The 18,253-nt window shown below is 42.1% G+C and overlaps 1 protein-coding gene across 8 annotated transcripts in view; it reads right to left on the bottom strand.

The window, feature by feature from the left end:
• The window catches only part of CHD9 (chromodomain helicase DNA binding protein 9), a 257,680-nt gene that overhangs the window by 217,704 nt on the left and 21,723 nt on the right, over positions 1 to 18,253 (bottom strand). For 7 of the 8 annotated variants that reach the window (XM_043982163.1, XM_043982161.1, XM_043982162.1 and 4 more), the window contains exon 1: positions 1,512 to 1,637. The exons of the other annotated variant lie outside the window; for it this stretch is intronic. The gene's annotated coding sequence lies outside the window, so the exon portion shown is untranslated. Of the gene's footprint in view, positions 1 to 1,511; positions 1,638 to 18,253 lie in introns of those variants that run through there. 8 annotated transcript variants of the gene reach the window in all.

Here is an 18,253-nt window from a genome sequence, read left to right on the forward strand (position 1 = left end):
TGATTAAATGGTAAAAAATGTGAATGTAGCACTATTCAGAGACTGGCAAACTAAATTCTGATAGTCTGAAATTTTATTAACAAAACTAAAATTTAATGGTGTAAATGGCACAAGTTGGAGGTAGGTTCATATCTACTGGGTAATGGGGAGGTGTCATATGCAAGGCCTGTGTGAACATAATTGTGTGTAACAAGTGTTAACAGCATGTCTCAAATAACTTTTATTCTCCTCTACATGGTTTCATAATGAAAAGTTTTATTAAAAACAAAATAACAAAACCAAAAAGAACAAGGCTGACCTGCAGCTGAGGAAAGGGCCCACTGGTTAGTAAGATACCAGACTTTGGAGATGGTACTTAGTTCGGGAGATGCCATGGAATCACCCATTACACCCTTTATCCTAATGCCATGAAGCAGCTGCAACCAAGCACGCACAGAGCAGGAGATGAGAGGAAACCTGGCCATGCTGTTGGCATGAATATAGGCCCTGAGAGGGCTGCCACAGGGGGAAGGGGTGGGAGGGAAGGAGGCGGGCGGAGTATCACAGAGGAGCAGCTCTGCTGGAAACCCAGAGTCAGGGCCTGGGAAAGCACGGGAGGCCCGGTGCCCTAGGGCACGATGTGCTCCCGGGACACCCAGTCAATGAGTCACGACTGGCCGCTGAAGGAGACCGGGGGAAGGGAGAAAGGGGAGAGAGGGAATAGTGGGGAGAGGGAGATGGAGGATAGAGCTGGTGGCCGAAGGAGCCCAGGGTAGGATGGGGGTGGGGGCGCAATGGAAGAAAAGCATGGGGGTGGCCGTGGACCCTAAGACCCAGGGGCTTCTCTCTCTCTCTGTAAAGTGGGAACACAGCTAGAGGCCAAGCCACCGCATGCCAAGGCCCCCTCCCTCCATCTACAGGCAGCGCGAGGGGCAGAGGCCGCCTCCCCACACCACACAGCACACACACACACACACACACACACACACACACACACACACAGACGGACACCCGTGCAACAGGCACGGCAGTGCCGGCGGCGGCTGGGTCGATCCCCGGGAAGAGGACAGGGAGGTAGCCCGCAGCCATGACAGCCTCGGGAGACTTCAGCGCCCTCAGTCACACGTGTCAGGGACCCCTCGCCAGCCTCCAGCCTCGCCCCTTCCACACCCCGTAAGCCATGGACCTCCTCCGCGGGAGCGCGGCCTGGCCCCGGCCCCGACCCCACTGCCGGGCGGCGGCGGCGGCGGCGGCAGCGGCACGTAATCACCGGGGCTTGGTTCGCCATGACTGAGCCACCCCCCGACGCCGACGGCGCCGGCCCCCCACCTCGGCGGAGACTGACATGACCGGCTGGCCCTGAGGGGGCCCCGAGACCACCCGCCTGACGGACACCCGCCCCCGCTTGCCCCAGCCCGCGCGCCCCCAGCCCTCCAGCCTCTCCCCACCAGTTGAGCGGGGGCCCCGGTTCTCCCCTCCGGCGGCAGTTGGCAGCGGTTGGCGGCAGAGGCGGCGGCGGCGGCAGCACTTACCGGCGGCGCGGCCAGGCCCCCCTGTCAGAGCGGGGTCGAAGAGGGAGGAGGGATGGGGCACCGCCTCCCCCGCGCCGCCACGCACCCGCCTGATTGGCCCAGTTCACTCCCCAAGCGCGACCCCACCAGCCCCAACGAGCGGCACACCGACAGCACAGGCGCCTCATTTGCATATTTGTGCCCAAGACGCTGATTGGCTCGGATGGGCGGGGCTGCAGCCACGGCTGTTGCTTCTGCGGCGGAGGATACTTAGGGCTGCAAAAGAGAAGAGGCACCTCATCCCAGTCTTCCTTCCCTTCCAGGCCCGACCCAAGCTCAGGGGAGGGATAGGGAAGGGCGATGAGGGGGCGGGGTTGCTCCATCTCCATCAAGGCCCCGCGGCTCCACCAGCCCAATCCCCAGCGCGGTTACTCTAAGCTGCCTCGCACCAAATACTGGGAGGTCTCGGGTCCCGAGAAGGCCGGGGCTGGGGCGCCCTCTGGCCGGAGCTCGACATAGTGCAGAGCCCCACCCCGCCCCTTCCCGCCGCCCCGCCCCTTCCCACGGCCCAGCCGCCACGTCAGGACCCCGCTCAGCCCCTCGGCTCACACCCCGACACCTCCCGCCCCGGACGCGGCCCCGCCGCCACGTCACGGCCTTGCCCCGGACCCCTGCCAGCCCGCACGGGACTGCCACCCTGCCAGACCTCGGCCCTGGGCGGGCACAGCTGGGCATGTATCCCTCCGGCCCCTGCTCGAGTGGATCGGGGTCTTTACCGCACCATGTGCCCCCTCCCCCTCCCCAGGCATGGCCCGCACGTTTCATCCCGTTCTACTGGAGGCGTGCAAATGGGCCCCATAAAGCACGAATTGCATTCTCAGATTTTTTTCATTTCCAAATGCTAATGTATACTGAGGTCCACCTTTTCAAATTTAACGTATAATCCCAGTGCCCTCTAAACTTCTATCGTGGAATCAGGAGCCAAAAAAGATTCTTCTGAACAGGATGTGCCCCACCCCGCCCCCCCCGCCCCGTTATCTACATTAAGAATTGTAGATTGGTCATTACATTTAAAAATAAAAAATACTTTACTGTGTGTTAAGAGATATAATATCAAGCAACTTTTATTATCAATAACAAAACTTATGTGCTACTTTGGGGACTTACAAACTGAGCAACAACCTTGTGAGACAGGCAGCACCATTTTACTGTGAGGAAACCAAGATTTGGAAAGGGAAATGTGGCCCAAGGTCACAGCAGTAAAAGTGGTAGAGTCAGACCTTAGGTCTTCTGGCTCCACCTCCACTAAAGCATGCTGCCTTCCACCCCTGCTTATTTCCAAAGAATTGTGCCTTTCTGGGACAATATTTGGTATTCAACTATACAACTGACGAAAGCCTCTTGGATTTTACTGCAGCTTCAGAAAAGCATTGAACTTTGCTAACAAAAATTTATGGCATTTGGTAGCAGTTTAAGATTTAGAAATGAGGGGCCCTTACAGATCATGTAATCTAATCCCCAGAGGGAGTAGCAAAACATGGACCCAAAACCTAGGTCTTCTAAAAGTAAATCTGACAGTCTTTCTCTTATCCCATACTTCTTCCACTATCCTGGAAGCCCGAAGATCATAGGATCAAACGGATCATGGATTTAAAGCTGGAACAGACTTTAGATATCATCTAGCCTTTTCATTTTTATGGAAGGAAAATGAGGCCCAAACAGGTGAAGGGACTTGCCCATGGTTTCTACAGCTAGGTGGAGCACAATGGATGGTCAAGAAGACTTGAGTTCAAATATAGCCTCAGATGCTTACTAGCTATGTGACCCTGGGCCTTTGTTTAACTTAACCTTTGTTTGCCTCAGTTTTCTCTTCTATCAAATGGGGGTCATAATATCACCTACCTCCCAGGGTTGTTAGGAGGATTAAATGAGATAATACCTGTAAAAGCCCTTAGCATATAGTAAGTGCTATATAAATGCCCATTCCCTTAGTCTTCCCTCTCATGGTCACATAACAAACAAAGCAGAAAAGGCATGATTCAAACCAAGTCCTTGACTTCTCTGGCTTCAGGGCCAGTGTCCTTTCCACTGCACCACAATAGTTACACTGACAGTTTACCTTCCTTATTTCTAGAGCCTGAGTTCAAATCTTGTCTCTTCTATTTGCTGTGTGACCTTATGCAAGTCACCTAATATCTCTGGGCCTAAATTTTCTCATTTGTACAATAAGAGGGTTAACTAGATGTCCTCTCAGGTCCCGCCAGCCAGCTCAAAATCAAAGAACCTGACCAAGATTTTCCTTGACACTATCTCCTGAGAAAACACTTTCTAAAGACCTTAATTGTTATTCAGGGAGTTTTACCCAAATCTGCATCTCTGCAGCAGTCTACTCCCAAACCTTTTTCAGATAAACTGACTTCAGCCATGCCTTCCCTATATTGTACTTGTGAAGTTGATTTTTTTAAAATTTCAAGTGTAGGACTCTGCATTTATCTCTACTAAATGTTGTCTTATATTTAGTGGCCCAGCCTTTGAATGGCTAGAATTCTAGCCTGTTGAGAGTTGTTTCGATCCTGACTGTTATCAAGCATATTGGCTTCCACCCAGCTTTGTGCCATTTTCAGATATGATAAGTATGCTATCTATGCTTTCCTACAAGTCATTGGTAAAAATGTGAAAACGGTGCCAGGAAAACCAGAAATCCCTGCGACAGTCTGTCCACTAAAGATCTACCTGCAGACTAACACGGATACATTAATGACTACTTTCTTTGTCTGTCCCTTAGCCAGTTCTAAATACACCTAATCTATACCTCATCTCTCCGTCTTCTCCACAAGAAAAACACAGAAGACTTGTCTTGCCAAAATATAGGTAAAATATATGGACAGCATTCCCTTCATCTACCTACCATTCTATTAACTCTGACAAAAAGGGAAATGGGGTTAGTCTGGCATGACCTCTTCTTGATGATGCCATGCTAGTCATTCGTGATCACTTCCTTTTCTAAAGGGTCACAAACCATTCATTTAACGATGTGGTTTTGAATTTTTCCAGGAATCCCAGTCAGGTTCACAAGCCTTTAATCTATAGACTTCACTCTCTTCCTTTGTTTGAGAATTGGAATATTTGCTCTTCTCTAGTCCTGCAGTACTTTTCCCATTTCCCACATTCTTTCATTGATCACTGAAGTAGCTCAGCAATCATGTCAAGCAATTATTTCAGTAGCCTGGGGTGAATTTCATAGAGGCTTGGTGGCCTGTAATCAAGGGCAGCCAGATGCTTTTTTATTATCTCCTTACTTAAGTATAAGTTTCAACTATATATTAGCCATTTTTTGTTCTTTTGACCTTTATAGTTTAAAAAGTAATTCTCCTCAGCAGAGAAAATGGAAGCAAAATAAAAGTTCATCAAATCCCATTTCACTGCAGAGCCTCCTATAGGAGACAACTCAAATGAATGAGACCTAACAATCCACATGGGAAAAACTAAGTGGATAAAGAATGCCTATTGTCTAGACCAACTGTGGTTCCCAACCCCATGTGAGGTCGAGTAACTGAATGTGGGGGGTTGTGAAAATTTTGGAAACAGTAAAACGGTTTCTGGACGCGCAATAACCAAAAATTAATTCGAACTCAAACAAGTAATAAATCCGAGGTGTTTCTGGCATCGCTTGCCCATGTTACATCAGACAACTTCACTGAAACCCTGGTTCTGAACACAACATGTACACTTTGCACTGCACATTCCATCACACCATGCAACACCAACAAATGCTTCCAGAAACACTTTGGCTCAGATTCGAGACTATTGTATGTTATGAATTTCAGTGTTTTTATTATACATACAAAGTTTTCTGCTCTTACAGAAACATAATAGTTTAATTACAGAAAATACTTTTAATATTTTCCTACTATTATTCCTTAGCATGTAAGTATCAAATTAGTATATCTTTGGATTGTATTTGTGTTAGAATGTTTGATTTTTTAAATTGCCATTATCTCCTTCTTTTATAGAAACACAAGTGTTTAATTGCAACAGGTAAAGACAAAGGCCCTTTAATAATATTTCTCTCTCTCTCTCTCTCTCTTTTTTTTGCAGGGCAATGAGGGTTAAATGACTTGCCCAGGGTCACACAGCTAGTAAGTGTCAAGTGTCTGAGGTCAAATTTGAACTCAGGTCCTACTGAATCCAGGACCAGTGCTTTATCCACTGTACCACCTAGCTGCCCAATAATATTTCTCCACCATCACTGCTGTATATGTGAACATGTTTTTAAAATTAAGAACATACAAATGTAGTTTCATAAACTAAGCTAGTATTTATTTGAGAAATTATTTATTTTAGGACAAAAATATTTTTCAGTTACGGATAAGTGTCTAAAGTTAGAAAAGGTAAAAATACTGATGACAATGAGGCAGAGTCTTCACTACCAGGTTGTAGTACACCTAAATTGCCAAGAAAAAGAAAATGTGTCGAATAATTTTTGCAATATGGATTTATTTCTAATAATGAGGATGATGTGGAAAAACCTCTCTGTTTTATTTGTAATGAATTTTTGGCTGTGGAGAGCATGAAACCAGCCAAACTAATACAATATCTCAATTCCAAGCATGCAGTGTACTAAAATAAACCAAAGGAATACTTTGAATGACTTTTTAAATCTTCAAATAAAAACAAAACAAAACAATGTTTTGAGAAATTTGTTACTGTCAATGAAAAGTATTTACTTGCATCTTATGAAACTTCTTATTTAATTGCAAAAACTTAAATGCCCTATGCAATAGAAGATCTCATGTTACCTGCTGCCATTAAAATGTCAGAAATAATTCTTGGGAAAAAGTATGGGAATGAGATTCATAAAATTCCTTTATCAAATGATACTGTTTTCAAAGGAATTCCTGAAAGTAGTAATGACCAATTCCAGCAGCTTATTATCAAGCTTAAGGGCAGCCCAAAGTTTACAATCCAGTTAGATGAAACAACTGATATTTCTTACATGGCACAGTTGTTGGGTTTTTTTGTTTTGTTTTGTTTTGTTTTGTTTTGTTTTGTTTTGGTGGGGCAATGAAGATTAAGTGACTTGCCCTGGGTCACACAACTAGTAAGTGTCTGAGGCCAAATTTGAACTCAGGTCTTCTTGAATCCAGGGCAGGTGCTTTATCTACTGTGCCACCTAGCTGCCCCCACAGTTGTTTCTTTTGTTTTGTTTTGTTGTTGTTTTTTTTTTTGTTGGGGCAATGAGGGTTAAGTGACTTGCACAGGGTCACACAGCTAGTAAGTGTCAAGTGTCTGAGGCTGGATTTGAACTCAGGTCCTCCTGAATCCAGGGCCAGTGCTTTATCCACTGTGCCACCTAGCTGCCCCCCACAGTTGTTTGTTTATTTAAGATTTGTTTATGAAAAGCTTACATGAAGAATTATTATTTTGTTGTCCTTTGGAAGGGAACATAACAGAGGAAGATATATCTTGAATTCTATGAATTTTTCACAAATGAAGGTTTGCAGTGGAAAAATTGCATTGGAGTCTATACAGATGGTGCTGGAGCAATGAGAGGCAAGAACGTTGGATTTGTAGCAAAAGTTAAAGCTGGTGTCAATGAACATATCACTTTTACTCACTTCATGATCTATCAGGAAGCACTCATAGCCAAAAAGTCACCAGAGTTATATGTTGTGCTTCATGACACTATCAAAATCATTAACTTCATTAAAAGCCTTGCCCTTAACAGTTGTTTATTTTCAAACCTTTGCAAAGACATGGACTCTGATTACCAAAGCTTATTACTAAATGCAGGGGTAAGGTGGCTCTCAAGAGGTTAAAGTTTAAACAGAATATTGAAATTGAAAGATGAAGTTGTTATATTTTTGACTGAACAAAAATCCAATTTAGTTAACTTTTTTCATAATGACTTATCACTGACAACGGTGTTGTAATACATTTAAAAAACAACAATGATTTAAACATGTCACTTTGAGGAAAAATTATAACATTTAGGTTAAAAGAGAAAATTGAAAGTTATACTAAAAAAAAGTTAACCTATGGAAGAATAGGGTAGAAAATGGTTCTTTTGAAATGTTAACAGCTACAAGTGATTTTATAATTGAAAATAACCTTCCCAAAGATTTAATTGTAAGAGTTATAATTGATCATCTGAAGTGCCTGGAGATACAGTTTCAGAAACACTTCCCTTCAAATTTTGATTCTAAAAAACTAAGTTGGTTTCATACGCCATACTCAATTGAAATTTTTATAAAGTCAGGCATCTGTCATTAAAAGTTCAAGAACAATCTGCCATATTATCAAGCAACACAGGTTTAAAATTTAAGTTTCCTAAAAAAATCATTAAATGAATTTTGATTTGGGATTAGGACAAAATTTCCAATAATTTCTGAAATGACCCCAAACATACTTCTGCCATTTTGTACTATATATTTTGTATTTATGTGAAGTGGCATTCTCAGCATTGATGATTATGATCAACATATCAATCAACTCTGAAAAACACTGCAGTATCAAATATTCAGCCAAGATTTAATTCTTTACGTAAAAATAAACAGGGGCAGCTAGGTGGCGCAGTGGATAGAGCACTGGCCCTGGATTCAGGAGGACCTGAGTTCAAATCTGGCCTCAGACACTTAATACTTACTAGCTGTGTAACTCGGGGCAAGTCACTTAACCCCAACTGCCTCACCAAAAAAAGAAAGAAAGAAAGAAAAATAAACAAGCACATCTATCTCATTAGTATGCAAATTTGCTTTCATCTTTAATAAATGGCAAAATTATATGTATACCAAAGAATTGTTTTAAAATAAAATTCTTTATGATTCATTATCAATAAGTGTTTGATTTGTATACACCTTTTATATACCTATATATCTGGGGTCACAAAAAAATCTCTCAGGCAAAAAGGGGTCACAAGTAGAAAAAGTTTAAGAAGTCCTGATGTAGACTATTATATGCATTTGGATAAATAGCCTACTGAGCTGGTCTAGGACTACATTTATCTTGGCCAAATCTTACAGGTGAAAAATGAGATAGACTTAAAATTGAATAGGAAGAAGAGATTTGTTCAGACTATATTTGGGAAAACTGCACAATGCTTTCAACAACCCCAAGTTTCTCTTAAAAACAAAAATCTTTCTTAATACCGATATTCTTCCAGTGATTTTACATGACTCTGAATCATGCAGTTCCATAATTTCTGAAAAATTGTGACCCAAAGTGCAATGGAGAAATGTGTACTGAGATAGAAATAGACTACAGAATATTAATAATGACAACTTGCCTGCAATAAATTAAATAAAGGTTATCATTATAGAAATTCAAAATGGGAAAAGCAGTTGGATAGGTTATATAACAAGGGTGAGGAATAAGAAATAGATAGGCCCGTGGGGCCTCTAGGTGATGCAGTGGATAAAGCACTGGCCTTGGATTCAGGAGGACCAAAGTTCAAATATGGTCCCAGACACTTGACACTTACTAGCTGTGTGACCCTGGGCAAGTCACTTAACCCTCATTGCCCCACCCCCCAAAAAACTAGATTAGGCCCTGCAATGCAGTGGTAACTACATGATATTAAGACTCCTAAAGGGAGACTCACCAGACAGGGTTGACTTGCTAGAAAAAATTTATCGAAGGATATTAATAAAAGTCACACAAGATGAAAAAGTATAGATGGGCTGTTATCTATAGTATGGCAGGATAAGTATAATCGTTGAGATTTTCAACCTTTTCTCCTTGAACTACCTGTGGATTTTAAAATCAACCCTAAACATAGGCTAAACTTTTCTGTAGCCAGTTGTCCTTTCTTAAAAACTCGACAGAACTACTGAAAAGTTCTTTCCTTTTTGCCTTGATAGCTCCACAATCACAGACCTTCAGCCTTGAACCAATCTCCTGTCTGTCTCACCAATTAGATTCATCCAACCATCTTTTCTATAAATCTGCTTAATCCTCTGATTGTCCACTGATCTCTCCCAGCTTAGTTTGCCTTGTCTTACCAACTACCTTTTCTTTACCCTTCTTGAATCGACCTCTTTCAGTTGTATTCCCAAATCCTTCTTGACCCTTCTAAATCCTTTACATCCTCCTCAACTATCTTTCATCTTGTTTCTCTTTCAACCTGGAAAGAGAATCTGGACCGGACACTGGACCAAAAGATTGATACTCTGCAATTTTTATCAGATTCTCCCAAATTTTGCCTCGTTTCTCCTCCCCAAATTCAACCCCTGACCTCTTTCACTAGTATAGTGCCTTCCAAGACACCTATACAATTTCTTTCAGTTTATATGGATCAATTCCTTCTCTCTTCTGATTCTTCCAAAGAAGCTGAAAATGAAAAGTGAAAATATTTATTTTGTATATGATAGGCAGCATAATCTAGCTGATAATGGAGTTGCCCTCAGAATTAGGAAGACCTAGGATCAAAGCTGCCTCTGACATATACTGGCTATGTACCCCTGTTCCAATCATTCATTTTTAGTGCCCCAAGTAACTTTCTAAGACTAGAAGCTGCAGAGCATGTATGGGTAGGAGGATTTGCCCTATAAGAAAGCTCCCTATACCTCTGAAAGCACACGCCTAGACCTCCTCCTAAACCCTGTAAATGCACACATATATTTGGTGTGTACCTGTTATCTCCTCTAATAGAATGTAATCTCCTTGAGGAAAAGGATGGTTTAATTTTTTACTTTGTATCCCCAGAGCCTAGTATAGTGCCTGGTACAAAGTGGGCATTTAAGAAATACTTGTGGGGGCAGCTAGATGGCGCAGTGGTTAAAGCACTGGCCCTGAATTCAGGAGGACCTGAGTTCAAATCCAGCCTCAGACACTTGACACTTACTAGCTGTGTGACCCTGGGCAAGTCACATAACCCCATTGCCTACCAAAAAAACCAACCCAAAAACAAACAAACAAACAAAAAAAACAAAAACAAAAAAAAAGAAATACTTGTTCATTGATTAATTCACATGATACATTAAAAAAATTATTCAAATGCACTGATGAATTCAACATATCAAAAAAGTTTAAAGCCCAAAACATAACCAATTCTCTTATTTGACTAATATTTATTTGGCATGTTTAAGAAAATTGCAACTTGATGTTCTATTTCTAAAAGTTCCCTTTTTGTTTTTTGGTGAGGCAATTGGGGTTAGTGACTTGCCCAGAGTCACACAGCTAGTAAGTGTTAAGTGTCTGAGGCCAAATTTGAACTCAGGTCCTCCTGAATCCAGGGGCGGTGCTAAAACTTCCCTATTTTTAATACTTTACTCCCTTTTTTCTTTTTTTACAACAGTTTAAAAATCAGAGATGCTAACTGATTGTACCTAGCAGTTTACCTAATCAGTCAATATGCATTTGTTAAGCGCTTAAGGCAGTCTAGCCCCATACTAATCTGTGGGGATACAAAGAAAAATAAGAACAGGTTTCTACCCTTAAAGAGTTCGCATTCTAATGGGGAAGACAACTTGCAACTATACATACATAGACAGATAGATACATAGATCCGTAGATGATAGAAATGGAAGACAATCTCAGAGGGAAGGCAAGGAGAGGGGGACAGGGAAAGGTCTCCTGCAGAAGGTGGGATATGAGCTAAATCTTACAGGAAGCTAGGAAAGTCAGGAGGCAGGTGTGAGGAAAAGACACTCCAGGTATGGGGGATAGCCGGTGAAGAAGCAGAGTTGGGAGAGGGATTGTTGTATGCTAGAGTGTTGCTGGATTATAGAGTATGAATATGAGCAGAAGAGTAAAGTGAAAAATGACTGGAAAGGTAGAAAGGGTCCAGGTTGTTAAGGACTTTAAAACCAAAGGATTTTATATTTTAATCTAGAGGTAATAGGGAGCTTTGGACTTTTATTTTTTTAGGAAACTCACTTTAGCTCAAGCTGAGTGGAAGATGAATTTGAATAGAGATGAAACAGAAAGACCCAATCAGAAGGTTGTTGTAATAACAGAGGTTTGAAATGATGAGGGCCTGAATCTGATTGTGAATGGAGAGAAGAGGAAATATTGAAGAGATGTTGTGAAGGCAGAAACAAGATCTGACAACAGATTAGTTATGTGAGGTGAGTTTGAACAGTCAAGTTTGACCCTGAGGTTTCAAGCCTAGGTGAGACTAGGAGACTAGCGTTCCCTTCAACAGTAATAGGGAAGTCTGGAAGAGAAGAGAGTTTTGGGGAAAAGATATTGAGTTCTGTTTTTAGTATATTAAATCTGAGATTTCTGTGGGATAGCCTGTTCAATATATTCATTAGACAGTTGATGACGAGAAACCGGAGGTCGAAATTAAGGTATGGGCTGTATAAATAAATCTGAGAATCATGTGCATATAGATGATACTTTTTGTTTGTTTGTTTCAGTCGTGTCTGACACTTTGTCACCCCATTTGGGGTTTTCTTCGCAAAGATACTGGAGTGGCTTGGCATTTCTTTCTCTAGCTCATTTTACAGATGAGGAACCTGAAGCAAATAGTGTTGTGACTTTCCCAGGGTCACACACCTGTGTGTGAGTGTCTGAGGCTGGATTTGGACTCAGGTCTTTCTGACTACAGGAAATTCACTCTATCCATTTCACCACCTAGTCACCTAGCCATAATTTAATCCATTGTAATTGATGAGATCACTAAGCAGGTTAATATAGAGGAAAAAGAGAAAAGGGCCTAGGACAGACCTTTGGGGAATACTCCATAGTTAGCTAAAGGAAAATCTAGCAAAGGAGACTAAAAAGAATAGGTCAAAGGTAGAAGAAACAGGAGAGAACATTGTCATTAAAACCTGGGGAGGAAAGAATATGCAGGAGAACAGGGTGATCAACAATTTCAGAGACTAGAGAGAGGTCAAGAAGGATAAGGAATGTAAAAGGGCCATTAGATTTGCCAATTAAGAGATCATGGGGGGGGGGGTGGCGGCAGCTAGGTGGCACAGTGAATAGAGCACCCGCCCTGGATTCAGGAGGACCTGAGTTCAAATCCAGCCTCAGACACTTGACACTTACTAACTGTGTGACCCTGTGCAAGTCACTTAACCCCAACTGCCTCACCAAAAAAAAAAAAAAAAAAAAAACGGGGCCGGCTAGGTGGTGCAGTGGATAGAGCACCAGCCCTGGAGTCAGGAGGACCTGAGTTCAAATCTGGCTTCAGACACTTAACACTTACTAGCTGTGTGACCCTGGGAAAGTCACTTAACCCCAATTGCCTCACTTAAAAAAAGAAATGAAGAGATCATTGGGAAGCGGGGGGGGGGGGGGGGGGGGGGGGGGGCAGCTGGGTGGCACAGTGGATAAAGCACCAGCCCTGGATTCAGGAGGTCCTGAATTCAAATCCAGCCTCAGACACTTGACACTTATTAGCTGTGTGACCTTGGGCAAGTCACTTAGCCCTCATTGCCCCTGCAAAAAAAAAAAGAAAAAAGAAAAGAAATCATTGGTATCTGTGGAAGAGCAGTTTTAGTGGAATGATGAGATCAGATTGAAAAGGGTTTAAGAGGAAAAGGGATTAAGAGGAAAGACAATGGAAGCATCAATTACAGATGTCTTTCTAGAGATACAAGAGATATAGGATGATACCTAGTGGGCAAAGGTTGAATGAAGTGAGATACATGGGCATGTCTAGGTGGCACAATGGATAGAATATTGGACCTGGAGTTAGGAAGAGCTGAGTTCAAATGAGACCTCAGACATTTAGTAGCTGTGTGACTCTGGGCAAGTCACTTAACCTCTGTTTGCTTTAGTTTCCTCATCTGTAAAATAACAATAAAACAGCACCTACCTCACAGCATTGTTGTGAGGATAAAATGCTTTGTAAACCGTAAAGTTTTATGAACCCTCACTATCATTATTGTTGTTGTTTTTAGGCAAGAGGGAATCAGCCAATAGGCAGCTAGAAATTGAAGATTAGTGAAAAAGTGGGAGGCCAGAGTCACTGACTCACAGAGTACATGGTGAAGTATAAGATGTTTTTTTTGTTTGTTTGTTTTTGTTTTTTGCGGGGCAATGGGGGTTAAGTGACTTGCCCAGGGTCACACAGCTAGTAAGTGTCAAGTGGCTGAGGCCGAATTTGAACTCAGGTCCTCCTGAATCCAGGGCCAGTGCTTTATCCACTGTGCTATCTAGCCGCCCCCGAAGTATAAGATGTAAAAATACTAGAAAGGGGGAGCAGCTAGGTGGCGTAGTGGATAAAGCACTGGCCCTGGATTCAGGAGGACCTGAGTTCAAATTCGGCCTCAAACGCTTGACATTTACTAGCTGTGTGACCCTGGGCAAGTCACTTAACCCTCACTGCCCCACAAAAAACAAAAACAAACAAACAAATAAAAACACTAGAAGGGGGGTTGGGGTGGAGAGGGCAGGTAGGTAGATTATAAAGGACTTTGAGTCATTGAGGTGATAGACAACCATTGGAGTTTATTGAGTGGGGATGGGAGAAGGGCTGATGTGGCCAGACCTGCATTTTAGCAAGGTCAGCTTAACAGGTAATTGGAGGATGGATTGGAGTAAGGAGAGATTTGTGACAGGGAGACCAACCAGCAGGGTATTGCAACAGTCTAGGCATGAGGTAAAGAGGGCCTGTACCAGTGTGGCAGTGTCAGAAGAGAGATGTGACAAAAGTAAAATTGACAGGCCCTAGCCACATGTTGGATATAGTGAGTGATTATTAATTCAAAGTGTTTTTCTTTCTTCCTTCCTTCCTTCCTTCCTTTCTTCATTCCTTCCTTCCTTCCTTCCTTCCTTCCTTCCTTTCTTCCTTTCTTCCTTCCTTCCTTCCTTTCTTCCTTTCTTCCTTTCTTCCTTTCTTCCTTCCTTCCTTCCTTCCTTCCTTCCTTCCTTCCTTCCTTCCTTCCTTCCTTCCTTCCTTCCTTCCTTTCTTTCTTTCTTTTTTTTGAGGCAATTGGGGTTAAGTGATTTGCCCAGAGTCACACAGCTAGTAAGTGTTAAGTGTCTGAGGTCGCATTTGAACTCAGGTCCTCCTGAATCCAGGGCCGGTGCTCTATCCACTGCGTCACCTAGCTCCCCCTACAGTGTTTTTGATTATATTTGCAAGACTCCTAACAAACATATTTTGCCAGCTAAATATAAACTTAGATTTACTCTGTCTCTGACAAAACCTATCATTCCTATACCTTTATCTTAACCTATTCATTCCTTTTTTTCAAAAATCATTACGCCCAGGGCAGCTAGGTGGCGCAGTGGATAGAGCACCAGTCCTGGAGTCAGGAGGACCTGAGTTCAAATCTGACCTCAGACACTTAACACTTACTAGCTGTGTGACCCATGGCAAGTCACTTAACCCCAACTGCCTCACTAAAACAAACAAACAAACAAACCAAAAAAACCCCAAAAATCATTATGTCCCTACTATGTGCATTACACTATATTCAGCACTGGAAGAGATACAAAGTTTAGATTAAGTTACAGTCCTTGACTTCATGGAGTTTTTCAATAGGGTTAGGGGAATAGAAAAGCAATTAGATTTCTACTGATTCTTGTTTAAATTAATTCACTCTTCAAGACACTAGATATTCCATCACAGATCACTAATGGCTATCAACATCTGTGAAGATAAATTACTTAATCATTTTTAATTGTACTCAGACTCATAATAATTTTTTTTATGGTTCATTGACTCTTCTAGACAAGGATGCTTAACACACTTTAGATTTTCTTTTTCTTTTCTTTTCTTTTCTTTTTTTTTTGCAGTAATAGATAATGGTTTGAAGAGCTAAACCATTAGCCACTAGGAGAAAAACCTCAAGTGGTATAAAATTCATCAGTGAGAAAAAATTAATTTCACAGCAGCCTCTTATGTTTACAAAGCTTTCTTAAACCAATGAAGGAAAAGTACAAGTTTCTGTAAGGCAAGAGTTCTATTTGAAAAATATAGATCTGGTAGTTATATTTCATTGTAATCTGTTTCCTTTGTGTGTATTTTATTTTATTCACTTAAAAACATTAGTCTAAGAAGGGTCAATAGACTTCACCAGACTTCCAAAGGGGTCCATGACACACACCAAAAGGTTAAGACCCTTGCTTTTTTTTTTTGCTTTGTTTTGTTTTTGGTGAGGCAATTGGGGTTAAGTGACTTGCCCAAGGTCACACAGCTAGTAAGTGTCAAGTGTCTGAGTCTGGATTTGAACTCAGGTCCTCCTGAATCCAGGGCCAATGCTCTATCTACTGCACCACCTAGCTGCCCCAAGATCCTTGTTTTTAAGGAGAACAGAGTTAAGGAGGTCACTAGAAAACTCTTTGGCCTGTTTTTCAACCTTTTAAGCAGACTGGTAGAAAAGGGGCCAGTTTCCTGGTCAGTCACATATGGGCAATCTTTCCCAGCTGTATGCTACCCTTTGAGTTAGTTATAGTGAAGCCATTCAAATAGCTCCTTTAAAGAATCAACAGGTTGATGTTTTCTTTCTTTCTTTTTCTTTTTTTTTTTGGGGGGGGGTGGCAATGAGTGTTAAGTGACCAAGTGTCAGAATGTTCATCATCGAGTGGGTGGTACCACTCGTCTTTTCAGAGAAGATTGGATATCCCTGACCTCAAGGAAGATCAAAACATACCCTTAGAAGAAGATAAGTAAGGCATTCTAGCAGCTGTCAGCACCATAACTAGGAATTCTTAATGATGGAGAAAATCCAGTTGTGGAGTGGGAGAGCTTCATTATGCAGAGGACAAAACAGCCTGGGTACAAGAGGTTAAACATTCCTCAGAGTCTGGCCTTTGCCACTGTGCCACAGTCAGTGGTCCCTAACCCATGAACTACAGCAGAAAAGTGCTGTGGTTGGGAAAGTGGGCTCTGGGAGGAGAGTTCTATGGCAATGGAACTCCGAGACCGGCAGTCCAGACTAAAGAAAGGAGCTGGCACATAATGCTACGCAATGTGGAACAGTAGACAGTAGACAGGATACAGGGATGGTGATGCCCTGCTACAAAGAACTAACGAAGTCTGAATGTAAATTGAAAGCAAACTATTTTCATTTTGTTTTTTTATGTTCTTTTTCCCTTTTGGTCTGTTCCTTCTTTCACAACATGACTATGATGGAAATATGTTTTACATGACTGCACATATATAAACCATATCAAATTGTTTGCCATCTTGGGGGTAAATTAGAGAGGGAGGGAGAAAATTTGGAACTCAAAATTTAAAATATATTGTTTAAAAATAATGGGGGGGGGAGGCAGCTAGATGGCGCAGTGGTTAAGCACCGGCCCTGGATTCAGGAGTACCTGAGTTCAAATCCAGTCTCAGACACTTGACACTTACTAGCTGTGTGACCCTGGGCAAGTCACTTAACCCCCGTTGCCTGCAAAAAAAAAAATAATAATAATAATGGGGGGGGCAGCTAGAGGGTGCAGTGGATAGAGCACCGGCCCTGGATTCAGGAGTACCTGAGTTCAAATCTGGCCTCAGACACTTGACACTTACTTACTGGCTGTGTGACCCTGGGCAAGTCACTTAACCCCCATTGCCCAGCAAAAAAACCCCAAAAAACAAAAAACGAATGTAGGGGGCAGCTAGGTGGTGCAGTGAATAAAGCACCAACCCTGGATTCAGAAGGACCTGAGTTCAAATCTGGCCTCAGACATTTACTAGCTGTGTGACCCTGGGCAAGTCATTTAACCCTCATTGCCCTGAAAAAAAAATAATGTGGACATATATTTTGTGTATAGATACAAAGTTTTTTCTTGAAATATATTAAAATCATGTTATTGTTGTTCCAGTTGTGTCTGACCCTTAGTGATCCCATTTGTGGTTTTCTTGGCAAAGATACTGTAGTGGTTTGCTATTTCCTTCTCCAGCTCATTTTATAGATGAGGAAACCATGGCAAACAGGGTTAAGTGACTTGTCCAGAGAAACACAACTAGTCAAGTGTCTGAGGCTGAATTTGAACTCAGGAGGATGAATCTTCCTGACTCTAGGCCTAGTACCCTAGCCACTGTACCACCAAGCTTCTCTATTAAAACTTACAGTGATTTAAATCCATGCCATTTCATTTAGTCTTGAGAAGAAATCCAATGAAGAAATGTTTCCTTAGTTCACTTGTTGATTTATTTCAGTAGTTTGCTCTATATAACTCTGCCACAGCTGGACTACAATTCAGATCATGTTTTTGTATGACAAGGTAGGGTTCCATTTGACAGCTTAGCTCTTTCACTGTTCGATAATTTAATAAACAGGGGCAGCTAGGTGGTGCAGTAGATAGAGCACTGGCCCTAGATTCAGGAGAACCTGAGTTCAAATTTGGCCTCAGACATTTAACAATTACTAGCTGTCTGACCCTGGGCAAGTCACTTAACCCCAATTGCCTCACCAAAATAATGATGATGGTGATGATGATGAACATTTATTAAGCACCTAATATGTGCCAAAGACTGTGCTAAGCACTGAATATGCAAAAAAAAAAAAAAAAGGTGAGAGACAGACCCTGTCCTCAAGGACCTCACAATATTCAGTTTTAATACCTACATTTAGCTGTTGTGAAAGGTTTACTATGTTCATAATGTATAGCTTCATAAAACCATAGATTTGGAGCTGAAAAGGAACTTAGAAACTCCTCTTTCTTTAGATGAGGAAACTGAGGCCCAGAGAAGTTGTGACTCGCCCTTCCTGACTTCAAGTCAAGCATTTCTTCCATCTTTTCCTTTTGTAATAATCTTAGCATCTTTTAACTTTCTATTTCTCCATAACTGGCCAAACTCTTGCTAATCTTATACATATTTCCTTATAAGGTCAGATTTTTAAGCACATCTGTTTTATCAGATTGTTTTT

The sequence above is a fragment of the Dromiciops gliroides genome, chromosome 2 (assembly GCF_019393635.1).
Source record: "Dromiciops gliroides isolate mDroGli1 chromosome 2, mDroGli1.pri, whole genome shotgun sequence".
In the NCBI taxonomy this organism is placed as follows: Eukaryota; Metazoa; Chordata; class Mammalia; order Microbiotheria; family Microbiotheriidae; genus Dromiciops; species Dromiciops gliroides.